General features: G+C 47.1%; 1 protein-coding gene across 3 annotated transcripts in view; it reads left to right on the top strand.

Annotated features, from left to right (window-relative positions):
• Positions 1–21189, top strand: part of LOC123799451 (uncharacterized) — a 169566-nt gene that overhangs the window by 82306 nt on the left and 66071 nt on the right. The gene's annotated exons all lie outside the window — the stretch shown is intronic.

Genomic DNA, 21189 nt, shown 5'->3' with positions numbered 1-21189 from the left:
AACCATATTGAGTCTTCTATAAAAATAACTCACATCTATAGAGAGCTTTCTCTGTGTCTAGCACTGTGAAGCATTTTATACAGACTTTTTAAATTGAGGTATAACTGACAGGTAACATCGCACTGGTTTCGGGTGTGCAATGTAATGATTCGATTTTGTATATGCTGTGGTCACCACACTAAGTCTGTTACTGTCCATCACCATGCAAAGTTACAAGCCTTGTTTTTTTTCTTGTGATGAAAACTTTTAAGATTTACTCTTTCAGCAACTTTGAAATATGCACGACAATACTATTGACTAGTCACCGTGCTGTACATTACATCCCTGTGACTTATTTTTTTAATAACTGGAAGCTTGTACCTCTTGACCCCCTTCACTCATTTCTCTCAGCCTCCATTCCTCTCCCCTGTGGCACCACCACTCTGTTCTCTGTATCTAGGAGTTTCATTTTGGTTTTAGATTCCACATGTAAGTGAGTTCATATGGTATTTGTCTTTCTCTGTCTGACGTAATTTCACTCATGATAATACCCTCAAGGTCCATCCATGTTGTCACAAATGGCAAGGTGTCATTATTTTTTATGGCTGAGTAATATTCCATTGTGTATATATACATATATACAATATATATACACATATATACAGTATATACACATATATACTATATATATATACTTCATCTTCTTTACCTATTCATCCATCATTGCATACTTATGTTTTTTCCATATCCTGGTTATTGTTCAGTGAACATAGGGATGCATATATCTTTTCAAACTAGTGTTTTCATTTGCTTTGGATAAAAACCCAGAGGTGGAATTGCTGGATCATATGGTATGCCCATTTTTAATCTTTTGAGGAACTTCCATACTGTTTTCCATGGTGGCTATACCAATTTTAAATCCCTACGAACAGTGCACAAGGGTTCCCTTTTTTCCACCTCCTTGCCAAAAGTTGTTATTCTTCGTCTTTTTGAAATAGCCATTCTGATAGGTATGAGGTGGTCTCTCATTGTGGTTGTGATTTACATTTCCCTGATGATGAATGATATTGAGCATCTTTTCATGGTCTGTTGGCAATTTTGGAAAAGGAGCTATTCAGATCCTCTGCCCATTTTTAAATGGAGTGTTTGATTTTTTGCTATTGATTTGTGTGAGTTTTAAGAATAATCTCATCATGGGGGCTCCACCGTCCTGACCTCATCTAAACCTAATTACCTCCCAAAGGGTCCATCTCCTAATACCACCCTATTCTGGGTTATGATTTCAAAATATGAATTTTGGGGAGAATATAGTCATGCCATCCATAACATGGCATGTCTGTGGCTTTTGAATATCTTTCGTTTATGAATCTGGGAAGTCGATGTGTAGATAATGATGATCGAGTGAGTCCTTTATCGATTGAGGGTTGTGTTTGTGTGGTCCCAGTTTGTTTGAAACTGTTTCACACAAGACCTGTTTCTGCCAGTTTGGAGGGGGAAGGATAAGGGTTAGCAGCATGTAAGGAAGAATTCCTGACAGAACAGAGTGTCCTTTCTCATTTAGGGGTCTCCAGATATTACACATTTACTCCAAAATATGAAAACCCTGGCCACCGTGGCCAGGGACTTCCTAGTCATGACATACTTTTTCTTGGAGATTTGAGGATTGTCTAAGAGGTGGCTCACTGACTGTCAGAAGCCAAGCCAGCACCACATAAAGGCGTGAGAACATGAGGAAGACCAGCTGAGGAGAACCAACCTTGTCTCACCAATGTGAGGTAATATGAGGAAGGGCAGCTGGTCCAGTGGAAGCAACACATCCTAGCCTGGCTGGCACACTCACCTTTCACCTGGCTCTCTACAGATGGGCAGTGCTGGATGGGCACCTAACACCCATGGGATAGTCAATGAGCAACATTCCCGTCTAGAACATTCCATCTTTGAGGGGGATTTTCTGTAGGAGAGAACCAGGGAGTTGTGGAAGGCATGGTGGGGGGGCGCAGAGAGAGACAGCAGAAGAGGCTGCAGCCTACCCAAAGTTCCCATCACTTTGACACGCGGAAGGGGTTAAGTCATTCTTGAACAGTTTATCTCTCATCAATTGTAATTAAATATGTTTGTATTAAATTATGTTCTGTAATTAATGTAAAATCCTTTAGCCTGTGCTGTTATTAGAACCAGATGCTGAAGTACCAACAATATTTCAACATGACTGTGCTGCCTCGCCAGCTGTCTGACTGTAATTACTTTAATCTCAGCTTGTTATCTAATTATCACCTTTGTAAAGGGAAAAGTGCTCTCTAATGCTTACTGATTGTTTCAGAGGATGATGAGGAGCGGGGAACAGCTGTCAGAGATCGTGGGCCCTGCTTATCACAAGGAAGGAACTTATCCTGAAGCCTATTCAGGGCAAAACTACTGGGGGGGGCGGAATAAAAAAAGCCGTCCCGGGCGGGAACGGGGGCCTGGCCCGTGAGGGGAGACAGTTGGTGAGGTGGTGAAGGGTGCGGCCCCGGTGGGCAAACTGTCAGGTGACACCTGCCTCTTCCAGGGATGGCTGGAGGACGGGTTACTCACTCTGTGCGACTCTGTTGCTTCGTCTGTCACATGGAGGCTAGAATCTACCTCAGAGGATTGTTGGAAGGTGCAGGGAGATGACGCATATGCCTTCAGCACAGTGCTTGACAAGATGCACATACTCGGTAAATGTTAACTGTTCTTCCTTTAAAAAAAAAAAACTTCACCACTGGTTTTCTCCATCTTAGGCTTTACAGCCAAATCTGGAACAATTGAAAATGGGTAGCTACATGCCAGCAACTTGGTATTATCAGGTTGTTTTCCAAATTATGTTAAAATTCTGTCCTTTGGGGACTGAAATTTACCTTTGCATTGCCTTTTCAGAAACGGTTCACCTCGTCAGTCAAGAGTACAAATAAGCATTGTCAGGGACATCGTGGAGCTCTTAAGGGGAATAAACTTTTGGAGTATCTTTCAGTACTTCGTGTGTATCTTTGCATGTCAGCAGTTGATGTAACCGTAGTTCATTCCAAAATAATCATTAGAGCATATTCCCTTAAGCTGTTTATCAAGCTTTTAATATCCTCCCGTGCTTTACCTCTCAGGAGCTGCACTCCCATCGGAGGGGAGTTGGACCACACTCCCGCCCTGGGGAGAGCATGTCCATCTCCCCCAGTAGACTGTGAGCGCCTCAAGGGCAGGCGGTACCTTGTCATTTATATATACCGAGTATATTGCCTTGCCAGGCGCATATTTTGTCCTCAGTGAGTGTTCCCTGAAAGAGCTACCCAAAATAACTCATTGTTCGACCATGCTGGATCACCGGGGTTTTTTCCTTCCTACCGGTATGAAGAAGCACCCCTCCTGGGGCTGTGCAGTAGGTCTGTCTCTCATGGTTGTGCTTGTCCCTCGTGACTGCCTTGTCCTCCTATCAGGAAACTGCAAAGCAGGCCTGTGGGGGAGACCCGTCGGAGCCCCCAGCGGGGTCTGACCGTAATGGTGATGGGTCAGCTGTGTGTGCAGCAGGAGGCCCCAGCTGGCCTGCTCCGAGGCAAGCCACCTGAGGAGGGCAAAGCAGTGGGTCTCTAATGTCAGGAATGTCCAGCTGCAAAGCGGGCTGCTTGATGAGCGGGGGCTCCCACCGTTCATCAGAAGAGCATGAGCGTTCCGAACTTCACGTAAACTCCCTTCAGTGGGAGGTACACACCAGGCTCCGGAGTCACTCTTCGTTAGAGTGTCTTTGCCTTTTGAAGGAAAAATCTCCAAATGAGAGAAATAACCCAGCAACGACTTCCTTAACGAAATATCTGCCTGTAGTCTCATCTCCCGTCACGTCCCTCGCGGTTCTTTCCTCTCGCGCAACAGCAAGCTGCCTACGATTGCTTGCAAGCAGCTTGCTGATGCTCAGCTGTGCCTTTGGCCCACCTGTTGCCATCCCCTGGCGTGCCCTTGCTCCTGTTCTTCATGCTCTGACGCTTCCCAGCTTTCGGTGGCCATCCCACCACCCCCCGTCAAGTAGAATTTGTGCCCATTCTCGCTGTTCCCACAGGCTCCTGCATTTTCTATGTCAGAGATCCACAAACTTTTCAGTAAACAGCCAGTTACTAAGTATGTTAGGCTTGGTTGGCCGTGGGTCTCGGTTGCACCTACTCGGCTCTGCTGTTGTAGTGGGAAAGCAGCCCTGGGCGGCATATGCACGAACACGTGGCTGTGTCCACGAAAATATGGTAGCTCCCTACTGACTCTACTTTCTCTGTGCTCTTGTGTTTTCGTAGCTTGAGTCATTGTTCTGGCTACTTGGGCATAGATTATTAATCTACCAGTACTGAGTTGTTCCTCTTGTAATGACCTGTCACCCTAATCTGAACCCCTCAAGGTAGGAACTTTAGTGTCTCAGCCTCGATTTCCTCCAAAAGCAGAGCTGAGACAAGATCTTGCCTGCAAGCAGTTTGCTTTAGAAATGGATCCCAAGGAGCAAGAGTGGGGACCTAAGAGTATGAACTAGAAGAAGGAAAGCCAGCCCAACGTGAGTGAGCCAATCATCAGTGTGGGCATAGTGACTGAATTCCACTGGAGATCCCTGAGGAGCCATGCAGACCGGGCCTCAGAATTGTCTGCCCACAGGACAGAAATGGGGAGCCCTTATCTCCCAGTTCCATCCCTTGTTGATCAAGGCTTGCCCCCACGGTGTTAGCTCCCTGATTTTTCCAAGTCTCTGCAGGGGTCAGAATCATAGAGCAGGGGCGCCTGGGTGGCGCAGCGGTTAAGCGTCTGCCTTCGGCTCAGGGCGTGATCCTGGTGTTATGGAATCGAGACCCACATCAGGCTCCTCCGTTGTGAGCCTGCTTCTTCCTCTCCCACTCCCCCTGCTTGTGTTCCCTCGCTTGCTGGCTGTCTCTATCTCTGTCGAATAAATAAATAAAATCTTTAAAAAGAAAAAAAAAAAAAAAAGAATCATTGAGCAGATTCCTGCCACCTCCCATGAGGTTGGGGCAGAGGCCCCCAGGGCAGAAGAGACTCTTCATGCTACCGAGGCCGAGGGCCGTCAGGTCACTCCTTGGCATGGCCAGTTGCTGCGGCTAGGCTGGAGTAGAAAGGAAGCTTCAGGGGATATGAGGCAGCCCAGCAGAGGCGTCTGTCATGTGTAACGTACATTTTCCGTCGCCTAGCACGGGAGCTGTGTGTGCCGAGGAGCACTGGCTAAGAGGACGCCTTCGGTGTCAGACTGCCCATGTTTCAGTCCTGGTTCCGCTCCTTACTGAATGTGTAACCTAGGCAAACTCTTTAGTGTCTCTGTTCCTCATTCCCTCGTCTCCAAAGTGGCAACCATAGAACTTAGAGCAGAGGCTGTTGTGAGGTTCAAAGTGCCTAGAAAAGGGCCCAGGTCATGTGTTCAGCGGATGCTAGTTATTAACAGGCACTTAGTAAATATTAAAGAATTTTTAACAGTGGCCTTTTGTAAGTCAATGGGCTATCTTTGCTTATTTATTTTTTTGGTTTTATTATATGTCTTTATTTTATCATTTATTGTATCTGTTAAAAAATGGAAAAGCAAAAGACAAATCAGTAGGGCCACGTGTCTCCAAGAAAATGGGAGGAAATACATTTCTTTGAGGATGTGAAGAATTTTCCTATGTGTTTTCTTTTTTAAAAAGATTTTTATTATTAAAGTATAGCTGGCCTACAATGTTACATTATTTCAGGTTATCTTTGCTTATTTTTGAAAATAAAGTATATTCTTTCCAAATTGAACTTGAAATTCCTTACCAAATAAGATGCATATAAATCATTCCTTTTTACTAGAAATAAAAAATAAGAAGTTGGAGATAAGGAAGAAGAAGACCTAAAACATCATCCTAATGCTGGTGTTTTATGAGATTATTCAGCGTGACATTAAACCCTGAGCTTCCTGGCACCCAAGAAAACAGGAGAATGAGATGGCCACGCAATTGTCATTACCTGAGAGAAGAAAACATGGTATTTCTTCCAGAGAAACGGACAATTTTTTTCTCTCAAATTAAATTCTAAGAGGAATTCAAAGGAGTTTCCCAAGCAGGCTTGAACCATAAAATCATATGGATGTAAATAGCCTGGAAAGAAGGGTTTTGTCTGTTTGGGGCTTGAGCTGTGCTTGGCGCCTTGGGTGCTCGATGAGTAAAAGCATAATATGGAAAGTGTTTTCAGTAGCAGAGTCTGTAAGAGGCAGCATCGTGCCGCCGATGACTGGCATAAAAGAGGGACTCTACCGGTACGGCTTGGAGCCAGGGTGGAGGACGGAGGTGAGTGGGTGTGCCACTGGGGGTGTGTTTGGGGGCTTGAGGAGCAGCCCGTAGGTCTCTTCGGCTGCCCTCCTTGCTGACCCCTCAACCAGCCTCTACTGCTTCCTCTATCCCATGGTCTCGTCCCTTATTCCCCAACTCGGGCTCGATGAGCAGATTCCGCGGCGCTGCTTCCTCCTGGGGGCAGGTGAGGACAGCTGTCCTGCAGTTGCCCTGCTGGGGAGGCCTTGAGCATCCTGGGGGGCTTCGTTGTCCTTTCTCCTGCGGAGCGGCGTCTCCCAGACCCAGACAAAGCCATAGTCCCTCTTGAGTACATTTGCATCTCAGGGCTTCTATTAACAGATGGAGCCTCTGTCAGTCTGAAGGCCTCAGTTAAAATACTATGATCTGTCTCCTTGAGCCCAAGGAAATCTCATTATAAATAAAGTAATCTCATTTGCGGGTGTGTTCTATAACCCACGGGCTCGGAATGTACGGATACAGTATGCCTGGGAAGTAGGGCTGTCAGATTAATACATTGTGTGAAAATTGGGGCCGGAGGTCACCAGTCTCCTGATACACAAATCTCCCTCTGAGAATCTCATTTCATTCAGACTATCAGTTAGATTAGAAATACCCTAATTATCCCACTGAAATTAAATTACTTTATGTTAGGGTGATATAATGAACAACCATAAAGAGGATATATACAACCAATCATCTTATTAGTCACAGCAAGACCAGCCCATACACTAAACGGACCTTGCTGGTTATCGTCAGCTAGTCTGTCACACAAGAAAGGGATGAGGGAAAGAGGAAAATGAGACAGGTTAGCCCTGCTTCTGCTTTGGGCGGGTCGTCTGTTTTTCCTGGACAGGTGTGGGTTCCTCCCGTGTTCCTCTGCTGCATTGCTAAGAGTTTCTCCCCGAAGGTACCACCCCCGGTCATTAATGAAAGAGCTATGAAGAGTCCACTGCATTCTTGACCTTACTCACTGCCGTGGGGGTGTGAGGCCTAATGACTTAACGGGTAGGACCAGCATTCATTGCGCTTCACTTCTTACCCCACACACCTTCACGGTACCTGTCAAGGGATATGACTCTGTTGCTACGGTACACTTGTCCTCCACAGAAAGACAAACCTCTGTCACTTGTGTTTGTTGATGATGCTTGCTGCTGTAATTACCCCCAATCTCAGTGACATAACACAGTGAATGTTTATTTCTTGTTAAAATCGCTAACGCAGGTCAGTGTGTGTGTGTGTGTGTGTGTGTGTGTGTGTGTGTGTGTGCGCGTGCGCGCGCATGCACATGAGTGTGTCCATGCCGTCATTCAAGAACCCACCTCGTGGCTCTGGCCGCCTCTAGCTCAGAATTCACAGTAGCGGGACTCTCACGTTTTGGTGCCAGCTAGTTCCTTGTGGATGGAGGGCTGTCATGTGTTGTAGGATGTTCAGCTGCGTCCCTGGCTCTCCCACTAGATGCCAGTAGGACATTCTCCCAGGGTGACAACCAAAAATGTCTCCAGACATTGCCCCATGTTCTTGGAGGGGGGGGGACAAAATTGCCCCCAGTTGAGAGCCACTGCTCTACATCTGTGGAACCTTCCATGTTCATCAAGGAGGTGGGCAAGTACAGCAGGGAGGGCTCTGCAAGAGGGTTTTATAAGCCATGCCTGGAAGTCGCGCACATCAATTCCGCCTGTACTCTGCCAGGCAGAAATCACGTGACCTCACCTAACCGAAAGGGAAATGTAGTCTAGACGTGTCTCCAGGAGAAGAAGGAGATGGAGCTTGTTCTACATGAGGCATCCTGCCACACTGACCTTCTTCAAGGACAAACCAAGGATACACCAGAACCTGAGATTTGGTACCTCCCTTTACTAGCACCTGAGGCTCTCAAGACTGCTGGTTGCCACCTGGGAACCCACCTAGGCCTGCTTTTTTGTGTGTCCACCTTCCTTTGCCTCCCTATCAAAGCTCATCTGTCTTGCCTTCCACCGTTTGTGCAGAGCCCTGATTTCTAACTAATAAAATAATCTAATCCGTGCTGATGCGGTCAAAGGAAGCTGATGGGCTCATGTGCAACTCTTCCGAGGAGCATAATTATGAATTTTTAACAGAAACAGAGGGAGAGCTTGTGAGCTACTCTAGCAGATCGGCAGAGGGGAAGGGGCAGCGCCCTGGGTGGGCTCTACTTGTGCAACACGGTGTTATAGCAGGATTTTATAAATAGAAAAAATATTGACAGCTTAAAAATTAATACCATTATCTTAGGTAGATCTTTTTATTAAATGATAAGCAAATAAGAAATAATTAAAGAAAATGAACATGCTTTGTTTTGTCCTTCCAAAATTCCTATGTTGCAGTCCTAACTCTCAGTGGGTTGGTATCAAGAGGTAGGGCCTTTAGGAGGTAACTGGGTTTGGATGAGGTCATGAGAGTGGAGCCCTCATGAGCACAGATGACAGAGCAGGAGAGTGGCCACTGTAAACCAGGAAGAAAGCCCTTATCAGAACAAAATCTGCCAGCACCTTGACCGTGGACCTCAAGCCTCCAGAGCCGTGAGAAGTGAATATCCGGTAAGTCACTCAGTCTATGGTATTCTGTATTGTAGCAGCCCAGACTAAGACCGAGCACATTGTGCTTTAACTCTTAAATACATCAGTCTCTACATAAGGTGAGCCTGTGCTCAGACGCTTTGGTCCTTTGGGTGACCAGCTCTCTCCCTCATCTCAAGTGCATGAGCACATAGATAGTGACTGGAAGTTAAATTGTTTTTATTATTATCATTTTTAAGAGCACACACTTGACCTTCTCTTTTAGCCATAGGCTATGCAGACAGAGATAGTTGGAAAGAGACCACCAGGTGGGTGCTGCTCTCCCATTATTGGAGTTAGTACCTTACTGTTTGATTATGAGATTACTTATTACTGTCAGTGCTGCTGTCTGTGTCGCTGGGTGGTTTTCCAGAGAGGTCTAGGGATGTGCTGCCTGGTTTACCAACTTACCCCCAGGTGACAGCATACCTTAAAAATTGTGCTACTAGGTAATGCTACAGTGGAAAGAGTTTTGGGGAAGGAGCCTGGTGCCCTGAATTCCTGAGTTGGCTGTGCCGTTTCCCTTGGAGTTGTGGGTGAGTCAGGTCTCCGCGATGGCGGATGAGGCTCTGAACAACCTCTCGATGGGTGTTTGGCGGACAGCTCACAGTCCCCCGCCCCGCCTCCTAGTATGTCCTCCAGGCTGCAGCCAAACAGACGTTTTCTAATGGCGCAATACTGTCCTTAAACCCTCACTCCCTCTTACAACTTCTCCTTGGCATCAATTTGCATTTCAAATAAAGACAAAACTCCTTTGCTTGTCCTGCAAAGCCCCGCAGGGTCTGGTCCCTTTCCAGGCTCCTCTGGTGTTGTGCTCCTCCTTGCTCACCAAGCTGAATGTGTACTGCCTTTTCCCCAGTCCTCAGCACACCCCTACCCGGGTGCGGCTGTGCCCCTGCCAGGCCCTCTGCCTCAAGGGTTTTCCCTGTCTCTCTTCTGTTGGTTAACGTTTCCTTTTAGTTTTCAGCTGAAAGGTCACTTCCTCAGGGACGCCTCCCCGATGTGCTGACTAGGTCTACTCCCCTCTCCTGGGCTCTCGCAGCACCACCCACTGCCTGCCGTGTAGCACTGTCAGAGTGGTGTTTTCATTTGTTGGAATAATTATTTGAAAGCATCCTGTCCCCATCGTTTGATTGCAAGCACCATAAGAGCTGTGTGACTAATAGCGGTGTTCATTGTGGAATCCCAAGGCCTGGCACATAGTAGGTCTGAATACATTTTTCTTGCACGGGTGCATTAAGGGTTTGGTCTGTCTGGAAATATTAGTCAATCAGGCTTGCCACTGAAACGCAACCTGTTTGATTCACTGCAAAGCGGCTGACAATTTGGAAATCTGATTTTTATGTTTTTGAGGGGTGCCCCGAAGAAAGCACAGGTGGTCAGTGAAAAAAACGGTGTGGCATTCATTAAATCTTTGTCACCTTGACTTCATGGCTTCTACTGGAAATCTTAAAGAGCCTGGAAACCCCATAGTTCTCCAAAGCCTTTTATTTAAAATGCGTGTCCCCTGGCTAGGTTCATGCAGCTAGCAACCCCAGGAGCCTGACTCCGCTCGGAAAGCGTGGTTTGCAGGTAGATAGCCTGGTTTGGGGTAGGAGAAGACTGCTAATCATCTAGCAGTGTGGCTCCAGCTGTCTGAGTTCCTGATTCCCGACCCAGGCTAAGGGATGGGGTGCGCAGCCCGCTACGGTGTAGATGTGCAAGTGGGAGCAGGCTGGGCAGCCCCTCGAGAGCCTCAGCCTCTTATGATTCATGCCATGCAGCCACCTCTCAGCTCTGAACAGAGTGAGGTATGAAGTCATTTCCAAAGCAGCGTCTATGAAATTCCATTACACGGTGCTTTTCAATTTAAGGGGAAAGACCTTTGCAGAAACTAATTTGCAGTTGCTTTAATCATGGAGCTCAGAGACAGCACACTTTCCCCATCGCTGCGGCTAGAAAGGCTCACACTGGTTTTGCAGATTGGGCTTCCCTCCCTCCACCCTTACCCCCACCTCGGCTCCTGGATTCCTTCTGTGGTTGTTGTACATCCCCTAAGTTTTGCAATGTTTGAGACACAAAGGGAGTAATTATATTCAGTCCTCCTGGTGAATGTAAATGTTTTGGAATCAGAACCCAGTTGAAAACACTCCCAGTTAAATCAAAGTGAATGGAATTGCTCTAGGAAGAGGATCATCTTGGGCTTGTTTCTTCTCCCCTGACGGCCTTTCCTGCCTCCCAGGGACTGTCTCTTGGATTGCCCTTGTTCTCTTATTCACTGACACTACTGTGGTTCTGGAGAAGGATGGCCAGGGACTGGAGAAAGTGAAAAGCACTTGATTAGGAGTCAGGAAACCCGCGTCCTATCTCAGCTCCCCTGTTTACCAGATTTAGTCCCTTGGGAGATTCATTCATCCTTTCAGGGTATGTCATTTATCAAATGACGGTAATAACACTTACCTTGAAGATCACATGGGTTTGGTGGGAACATTGGGTGAGGTAAAGCCTGGGGAAGCACGTGAGTTCTCCCTACAGGTAAGGGGTTGTTAGGGAGTCGGTGATACTGGTTTACTAAGGTTCTTTATTCAAGAGCAGTTGCCTCAGTCGAAAGACTTCGTTGCAGACCCCACACTCCCCTCGGTACATTTCATTGAAATTCTGCTGGGTTTGAAGCTTTATGGCTCCTGGAATCTCCTATGAAAATGAAAGATTCGGGGGGAAAATTGCAGTAACCCATCTTCGGTTATCAAACATTTAGCAGGGATTTGTTTATCAGACAACCAGTGACTTCTTGGGGAGAAGAATAAAGAGACCGATGTGTGGAAATAGATGGGTTTTACAGGCTGGAAGTTTTGTGGGCATGTTCAGGGGAAGAGTGGGGGGAGTTGTGAATATCTTTGTAGTGTGGTGCTCTGACAGACTTGTCAACACAGACAAGGTACAGTGAGATAAGGTACTGGGTGATAACACATCAGGTACTGGATTAAGTATTTCACTTGCTTAGTGAATATTAGTCATTCCTTTTGGCTGATAAACTAAACACACTTCCTATGACTACGGGAATCACCTCCCCCACAACACATACCTTTCAGAAGCTGAAAATGCCAGATACTTGTTTTCCCAGCCTCCTTTGTGGCATCCTAGCTACTGGCGAGTGACCCAGGCTTTGCCAATGCATCTGCCCCAGGCTGAGACCTGGAAGCTGCTGATGTGTTGGGGTGGGGACAGCTGAGGGTGGTGGAGCCATGACCGTGTTTCTGGTGTCAACACCCACAGTGTGTCTGGGGATGGTGGCTGCGGCAGACGGTTCTTCAAGGGACTTGCTCTGTGATGTGATTTTGGGTGTTATTCCTGGCCTTTCTAGAGATCTGTGGGCTCTCCAGAATCCTTTTGATAAATCCCTTTTCATTCTAAATTAGCCAGACTTCATTTCTGCGGGTTGCAGTGCAAAACCCTGATGATAATATATATCTATGTCTGTATCTGTATCTATATACTACACTTAAATCTTCACAATAACCCTATGAGATTATGTATCTGTTGCTTGCATTGTATGGTCATGAAACTGAAGTGCAGGGGTCGAGGGGTCAGGCAAAGTAGAACCACTGAACTGCGGCATCCGGGCAGGTGAGCATGAGGGTGCGGAGGAAGACCTCACAGCATTACCTGCTGAGAGGACCCAGGTGGGACCTGACCGACCTGGTGAGGAGGAAGGAGCACTGAGGCGACTAAGGCCCTGAGCCGGCCCTGCTACTCTGCAGCAGCCCCCCCTTACCAACAAGACCCTGGTGGGTGCCTGAAACTGCAGATAGTGCTGAACCTAATATATACTGTGTTGTTTCCTGTACATACACACCGATGCTAAAGTGTAATTTCTAAGCTGGGCACAGAGATGAACAACAATAACTAATAAGAAAAAGAATGGTTATAACAATATACTATCATAAAAGTGATGTGAATGGGGTCTCTCTCTCTCTATCGTATCGTTCTGTACCCTTATCTTCTTGTACTCCCTCTTCTTGTTGTGAGGATGTGAGATGATAAAACGCCTACGTGATGAGAGGAAGTGAGGTGAGTGACGTAGGCACGATGATGTAGCGTGAGGCTCCTCCTGACCTTCTGACCCCACCCCTGCTTCGGGACCGCGGTTGACGGCAGGTAAGGGAAACTGTGGAAAGCAACACTGCAGATAAGGGGACTACTGTATTCAAGGTTCTCTGTTAACTACAGAGGGGGCCGTGGAAATGTGTTGGAACCACAAGAGTAGTAACTACGGTGATGATGATGGTGGTAGTGCCTGGTTGGGGTGGAGGGAGCGGGAATAAAGGCCCTGATGATTCCATGACACTTTCTGCAGGTGCAGTGAAGCAGCCAGTATTTCTGGGCTTCTTTCCCCATTTTGCAAGAGAACTCAGTTTAGCCCTCTCACCGCAGGGGAGATTCCTGCCTCTCCTGTGTTCAGCCCCAGCAGCAAGAGATAAGAGGCACCCACTCCGTGGCTGGTTTGCAGAGGTGCCCCGGGGGGGAGACGCACTCTGCTTTCAGGTGCAGGCTGGGTTTGTGTTGCTCTGGAAGACTTACCAGAACGGGCGCCTTAGCTTGGCTCGCAGAAACCATCCTCTTGTCTTTGCAGACTTTAGCTTTGGTGGTAGTGAATGCTGCAGGGCCTCCTCCCTCTCTGCCCGGCCCTGAAATCCCCCAGAGCTCTGGAACTAAACTTGCTTATGACTGTGTGATAAAACAGCAGAGGAGAGCTGGAAGGAAGCACGCAGGTGACTTGCTAGTCCGAAACAGCAGCCGTGAGCAGCTCTACTTACCACTTTGGTAGCATGGGAATGATTCACTTCACCTGCTCACGGCTTCGGAAGCATTTATACATGGACTTCTTCAGTAAGGCCCATTTAGGGAAGACCTTCTTCTCAGGTTGTGTGTTACGTTAAAATAACGGACAGAGAAAACATACTTGCTTTTCCCTTACTTGGCATTAGAAACAGATTTCCAGGGGCGCCTGCGTGGCTCAGTTGTTAAGTGTCTGCCTTCGGCTCAGGTCATGATCCCGGGGTCCTGGGATCAAGCCCCTCGTCGGGCTCCCTGCTCAGTGAGAAGCCTGCTTCTCCCTCTCTTACTCCTCCTGCTTGTGTTCCCTCTCTTGCTGTCTCTCTCTCTCTCTGTCAAATGGATAAATAAAATCTTAAAAAAAAAAAAAAGAAATAGATTTTCATTCCACATTAGAAATGGATTTTTGTTCCATCATTAGCCCCTAGGGCTGATTTTTAAAGCAAGGTCCCCTCGATGGCTTCATGTGAAAGCCTTCCACTCAGCAGTGAGGCTGATGGGAGGGCTCACAGCCTGCTGGCCGCTCAGGGGGTGTGGAGCCTTGATCACGCTTCCTCCCCCTCTGTCTCTGACTGTGTTCTTGAATCGCCAAGAGTTGTAAAGTCAAGGGTAAGAGGTACACGAATAGAATCTTTTGAGGAGCCCCTTTGGGAAGAATAGTTCGTCTGGCAAAGGAAAATGGGAAGAGAACAAAAAATAAAACACTGAGGTTATTTTTTGCTTCTGTAGCTCTTTTTCCTGTCCTGCCGTTACCGGCAAGGGAAGCATCATGGATGAGAAGTGGTGGAAGGTTTTGCTTCATTTCTGATATGCCTTGTAAGTTTTGTAATTATGAAGAAGGAGTCTGATAAGGGCGAGAAGCCCTGGGAAATGGAAAGATCCTTGTTCTTGCCATGTTGGGTAATGGAAGTCGTCAGTGCAAGTGCTGGAGCGGACCATGTAGGTTGGAATCATGGCGGACAGGGTGAAGTACTTAGCCTCCCCGTGTGTCAGGTTCCTCAGCTGAAAATGGGGGTAATAATGACACTAACCTTAGGGGATTCTTGGGTAAAGCATTAACAGAACACTCGGTACATCCACAGACCGGGCTGGCTACGTATCAGCTGCTGTTGCTGTCTTATTCGCACTCTCACTCTGCTCTGCACAGGGTACCAGCCACCTGCCGGTGCAGTTTGAATGGCCCCACACATCCCCTCTCCCGTCACGCGTTACTCCTCTCCTCTTCTCACTGGCTTTCGAGGTTCCCTAATTCCCGTGCTTTTATGAGAGGGGTGCCTTTCCAGTGACTGATAGCCGGCTCCTCAAGGGCATGGCTCAGTCTCTAATGGGAGTGGGATACCACAGAAGTACCTGGGTTTGGGGAAGGGGAACCACAGATCAGAGAATGAGTGGCTGAGGACACCACCTGATCTAGGCCAGTTGGCTCTGTGGATCAGAACTCGGAATGCTCTCCTTTCTCCAGGAGACACAAGGTGGGGACAGGAATTCATTACTCAGGCATTACTAGGGATTCTGCAAGTTTCTCTTTCCCGTTGCTTCTTTTTGCATGCGAGCGGTGTGTTCCATTTGTCAAAGATCTTTTATTGTATGAGGTCACTTGAGCTTCACAAAGACTGCCTGAGGTGAGAAGGCAGGTACTGTCATTCCATTTGAGGTAATTGAGGCCCAGAGAGGTTAAGTAGCATTCAGGGTCACATAGGTAATTAACTGCAGAACCTAAACCAGAGTTCAAGTCTCTTTCCACTCTGCCACTTGGGTTTCCAAAGGTGGGAGCCATGCCACCGCACTGTAATGAGGTAACCTCTGATGTGGTCGCATGCTTTGACCATGTTTATTCTAGAAAACTCAGTCTTGGAATAGGCAAAATGCCCTTGCTAAAGAGTTTGCTGCTTCTTTACATGCTAACTTTTGCTTTGTAGGGAAAGAAATGATCCACTATTTTCAAACTCAGTATGCTTCCAGCTCTTTGAGTCTAGAACATACCATCACGTGGAGGTTCAGAATACTGATTCTGGTGTCAGGCAGGCTGGGTTCCAATCCTAGATCTCTCAATTCTCTGTATCACTTTGGGCTATTTATTTAGTGTCTCAGATTTACATTTCTTTATCTCTAGAATGGAGAGAAGAATAGTCCTACTTCATAGGTTTGCTTAAAATTAAATACGATAGGGATTGTAAGAGAGGTGGGAACAAAATCAGGAGGGGATGGTGTCATGGAGGAAAGTTTCAAGGAAGGAATAACAAGGGTGAACACTGCTATGAGGCCAATGGGATGAAGAATGGATTTCTTGACATGAGGTCACTGGAAATGTTAACAAGGACTCTTAGAGCAGTGTTGGGGTGTAACTTATGGGAGGGAGGCTGGGGGTTTAAGAGTAAATGCCAGCTGAAGAATTAGGAACAGAAAGCGTAGACAACTCTTTTTTAAAAGATTTTATTTATTTATTTGAGAGAGAGAGGGAGCGTGTGCACGTGCACGAGTGGGGGAGGGGCAGAGGGAGAGGGAGAAGCAGGCTCCCCGCTGAGCAGGAAGCCCGATGATGCAGCACTCAACCTCCAAGACCCTGGGATCATGACCTGAGCAGAAGGCAGACGCTTAACCAACGGAGCCACACAAGCGCCCTAGACAGCTCTTTTAAACGATGTTTTCTGGGACGTGATTAAGAGATGGTTTGAGAGTAAGGAGTGGCGGTGTGATCTATCTATCTATCTATCTATCTATCTATCTATCTATCTATCTATCTATCTATCTTATCATTAAGATGAGAAAGATAGGAGCATGTTTAAATACTGCTGTGGACACAGTTCAGAGGGAGAGGTTGAATTATGAAAGAGAAGGGACGACTGAGAATGAGCATTCCCTGAGGGGCAAGTGGAGACATGGGACCCAAGCCCTGATGGAAATCCTGTCCAGGACAGGAGGGGGGACATCCCCATGGAGTCCCAGCAGGCAGGGGAGGGGCAGGCTGGGTGCAGACGTCGCGTAAAAAGGTTATGTAGTGGAAGCCGAGAGACAGTTCCTATATGCTGGCCTCCTTGTCTGTCTGAAATAGATCAAGTCGTCCGCTGACTCTGTGGGATCACGTGGGTAGGGCAGGTCCGAGATCTGAGGAGAGTGGAGAAATTTTAAGCATCAGGTCAGAGACCAAGAGTAGGAGTACTATATTGGCCAGGTTGCTCTGACAGGAGTCTCCTAAGTGCCGTGCCTCAGCCAAGTAAAAGCTTTATTTCCCTCTCACCCAGCAGTCAGGCGGAGGGTCTGGGGCTGATGGGGGGAGCTCAGCAGTGTAGAGGCCGCACCGGAGCCGGGTCACGCAGGCCTTTGTTGGCCCAGGGAAGGGTACTGGGTTTCATTCTAAGTAGGATCGAAGATATCGGGGGGCTGTGTCAGGAGGTGGTGAGTGGACATCATGAGGGCAGTTGGGGAGGGCACCAGAGAACCCGTGTCTTACTAATATCTGGAACACTGAGAAAGTCTGGGGAAATGCAGTAGGGCAGGAGGCCCCTCCACCTTTGCCCCTTGAGGACAGGGGCGCTGTGGGCACTTGCCTGCATATTCGCAGCGTGTGGACCTGTTAGTGGAGAAAGAGAGGAGAGAGTTTGACTTTATTCTGTGTCCTTCCTGTTTCTCGTGCTGTTAATGGCCAGGGTGCTTTACATGTTATGTTAGGTCATCTACACACACACACACACACACACACACACACTGAGCACAGGCTTTGGAAACAGGTGGACTCGGGTTTAACCCTCAGTGACTGCACATACACACTAGGTGTCCTTGGGAAGTGGATTAACCTATCGGAACGTGCACTTCCTCCTCTAGAAAATGGTGATATGAATAGAATATCCTTCACAGAGGTGCTGTGAAGATCGGGTTTAAGAGGGCAGGTGAAGCATGGTTCCCGGCATGTGGTAAGTGCTCAATAAATCGCCGCTACCATTCTTATCAAGTGTAATCAGTAGTAGCTATCATCATCACCATTTTACTTTTTTCCAAGAAATGTCTTTTATCTATTAAAGCAAAATGCCCAAACAACTCAAAAGGTACATTTGCATTCCAAAAAAAATGTCTCTGTTTGGAGCCAGCTTGTGTCTTCCTCTCCAGGCCTGACCAGGCGGCCTGGAGCCTGGAGAGAAAGTGACGGGTGACGCTTTTCGATGGGAAACCACCTGCCCACCCTTTTGTGTTCTCCCCCAGAGAAATCTGTTGTCCTGGGAAGTCTTTTCTTTGGATGGCGATTTGGCTGCTAAAATGAAGCCAGGCTTCTTTGTGTCTGAGTGCACACTGGTTCCAGGGCTCGGCACGGGGACGGAACAGCTTGTCATTGGCAGGTGATGATGGAGCTCCCCGCTGGTGGCCCCTTCTCCTTTTCACAGAGCCACGTTTAGTGGTGCCGTCTGTTCATGAACACCTCCACGTGTGTGTACATGTGTGTGGTGTCTTGACAGACTCCCTCAAGCATCTGATCTTACTCTTGTCTCTTGTTTTGAGAGGCCATGTGGCTATATGTCACAGATATAGACAGAATCATCCCTTGTCTTCCAAGAGTCAGGACACTCTGTTTCTTCCTGAAAAGGTGCAAGTAGCTACAGGTGAGGAGTTCCAGAGTCCCAGTGATTCACCCCTGCAGGGTATCCCTGACCTGGGTGGCTGTCTGATGTGGAGAGTAAGTATTCAACTCTCTGAGTCAGACATTCTCACGTTCAAATCTCAGCTCCAGCCCCTGGTAGGTGTCTAACTTGGGACAACTCACCTCTCTGAGCCTCAGTTTTCTTCTATGTAAAATAAATGCCTGGCACATAGTAAGTGCTCAATAAACAGCAAGTCATTAAAAAGACTTGCCTTTGCCATTAACTGGATGAATAGTCTTGCCTATGTTAACCTTGCTGTTCTGGTGGGTAGAAGATGTGGGGAACTCAGAAGTCCCCATTAGCTCTGGGGTTCTATGATTCTACCAGCAGCTCCTCGTCTTGGTTCCTTTGGCCATTGCCTATCCCTCCTGAATTACACCTCTCTGCATCTCCAGTGGATCATTCCTGCAATGTGGATACTATCTCTGATCTTTAAAACATTCTTCCATCACCTTTTAGCATATGTCTTTCCCAATGAACATCCTAAATGCTTTCACTACTCAGTTCCTGAGTAGGAAACAGAAAACCGAAAACAAACAAACAAAAGATGCAAAGGCGGGAAGCTGCACAGAAGTCTTACCTCCTCTAGGTCTTAGCCAAGGAGATGTTCTGGAATGATACCAGCTTGGTCACTCCCATGTGCTTATAATGGTTCATTTTATGTCAACATGGCTGGTTCATGGTGCCCAAATATTCGGTCAAATATTATCCTGGATGTTTCTGTGAGGGTGTTTTGGATGAGATTTCCTGTAAGTCAGAGGACTTTGAGTAAAGCAGATTGCTCTCTATAATGTAAGTGGGCCTCGTCCGATCTGTTGAAGGTCAAAATAGAACTAAAGACTTATCACAGCTGAGCAAGAGGGTCACCGCTGCATTGATCAGAGTAAGGCTAGATCTGAGGTCCCCTCCCATCTGTGGTCTGCTTGGGGCGATGGCATAGACATTATGTGAATGCAGATAAAACAAAGCCCCAGGAACACAGGAAAAAGATGTTGCATCCTGCCCTTCCACTTGACGAGAAGACACTCCTTTTGTTTGGTTTCCTAATGGATACCATTAGAGGAATTTTGCTTTGCTCCAAAATGATCCTTCTCTTTAATTCAGAACTGTCAGGCCATACTTTCAAAAGGAAATTCCTTATTTGCAAGTATCTGGGAATGTGTAGAGATTTCCAGCCACGTATTCTGCTGGCTCAACATTCTTGAAAAAGCCTAACTTGATTCGGGAATGGAGAAACTAACTTTATCTCTGATCTGTGTTTTCAGCACAGAGACGCATAGAAAAACCACGTTGCCTGATGGCATCACTTCCCTGTACTGACTTCTAATCTGTGGGATTCACAAAGTCATTGACGTGCATTTAGCACAAGGCTGCCGTGTTCGTGCTGGATATTACGGAGACATACAGAAGAAAAGAAGAAGACAGGGCAACCTGTTCTCAGGGAGTCAGGAGGGCTTCTCACATTGAGGCCGCTTGTAACCTCACCATATCCCATCTTTCACCCCAGGGCACCCATGACCAGGTGGCCATGTAAGTTATCATCCATAATGGGATGATTTCAAGAACGAAAGTTGGTGCTGTTGACAGTAGCATCAGGACAACAGATATAAATTGGGCAATCTGGCCACCATATTTCATATTAAGAGCACCAGTTAGAGAAGTGGTGGGAGTGAGTGGAGTGACTAGGGCTTGATCGAAGCATCGGTCACACTAGTGTCACAGATGGACAAGCTCCAGCCACTAGCTGTTCTACCATGAGACATTCTGGGCTGAGTCGATCCAATAGCAGCACAACTGGACTAAATCGCTCCCAGCACTGCCGGAACCGGAACCGTGGGCTCAGAATGACGATGGTTGAGCTAAATGAGTGAAGAAACTTTTTCTGCTCCCAGTTTCTGGAAGCATTAGCCATTAGGACCCACTCCTGACGGGGAGCCAGAACCCTCCCAGAAGCTCGACGCTGCTATAAGCTCAGGACAAGTTTAACGAGTGGCTGAGCATTTCTCCCCCGTTTTTGGATAACAGTTTTCATAAGTGACATTTTGTTTCCACGTCTTGTCCATCCATCAATCCTTGTCCATCCTTCTGTTGCCTTCCCAAGTCAGCAGTGCCTCTTCCCAGCCCACCTGGCACCAGATGTTCTCTCAGCCACCACTGTGTGTCCCGTGTCCTCCGAGTGGCAGAACGCGAAATCTCAGGCGACGTTCACCTGGAAGCGCTTAGCCCTCAACAGCTGCAGCCCCTTGATTACCTTGCCCGCCTCGGCAGCCCCGTGCCGCCACCGTATCAATTGCTTGTCAATTCGGTTTAGCCATGACTTTGACTGACTGGATTGAGGGGAGTGGAAGTGGGGTGTAAGCGAATGGTTAAAATTAATTGCTACATAAGAAAAAATTGAAAGATAATTATTCCTGCTTTCCTGTCAGTGCTCGAGGGTAGATGACCTCATTAACTTGCAGCTTGTACACAATTCAATTACTAGGAGATGGAAAATACATTTTTAATTACCTCGGTGGCCTGCGTACCATTCATCTCCATTTGCACGGCTCTTTCTTTCTTTCTTTCTTTCTTTCTTTCTTTCTTTCTTTCTTTCTCTCTTTCTTTCTTTCTTTCTTCTTTCTTTCTTTAACTGTTGTGCTCTGAAGAAGTACCATCTTAGGAAGGTTGTCATGAAAGCCAATTCCTGGCTCCTATTATTCCTGTTTAAGGGAGGACAGGAGATGTGTGAGATTAACCCCTAGATGCCAGGTGAGCTGCAAGGCAATCCTTGCCGTAGTTACGTGTTCTGATTAGCTTGAGAGGTCAGAAAATTCCCAGTTCCTAGCGAGAGAGAATTTCAAAGGATAAAATCGTGTATTTGGTTTCCAGTCATTGAAAGGAGAAATTAAAAACTGT

This window comes from Ursus americanus, chromosome 24 (genome assembly GCF_024610735.1).
Source record: "Ursus americanus isolate L20-20 chromosome 24, mUrsAme1.1.p, whole genome shotgun sequence".
Taxonomy (NCBI): domain Eukaryota; kingdom Metazoa; phylum Chordata; class Mammalia; order Carnivora; family Ursidae; genus Ursus; species Ursus americanus.
The sequence above is the reverse complement of the archived record's forward strand: the minus strand, read 5'-3'. Positions and strand labels throughout refer to the sequence as shown.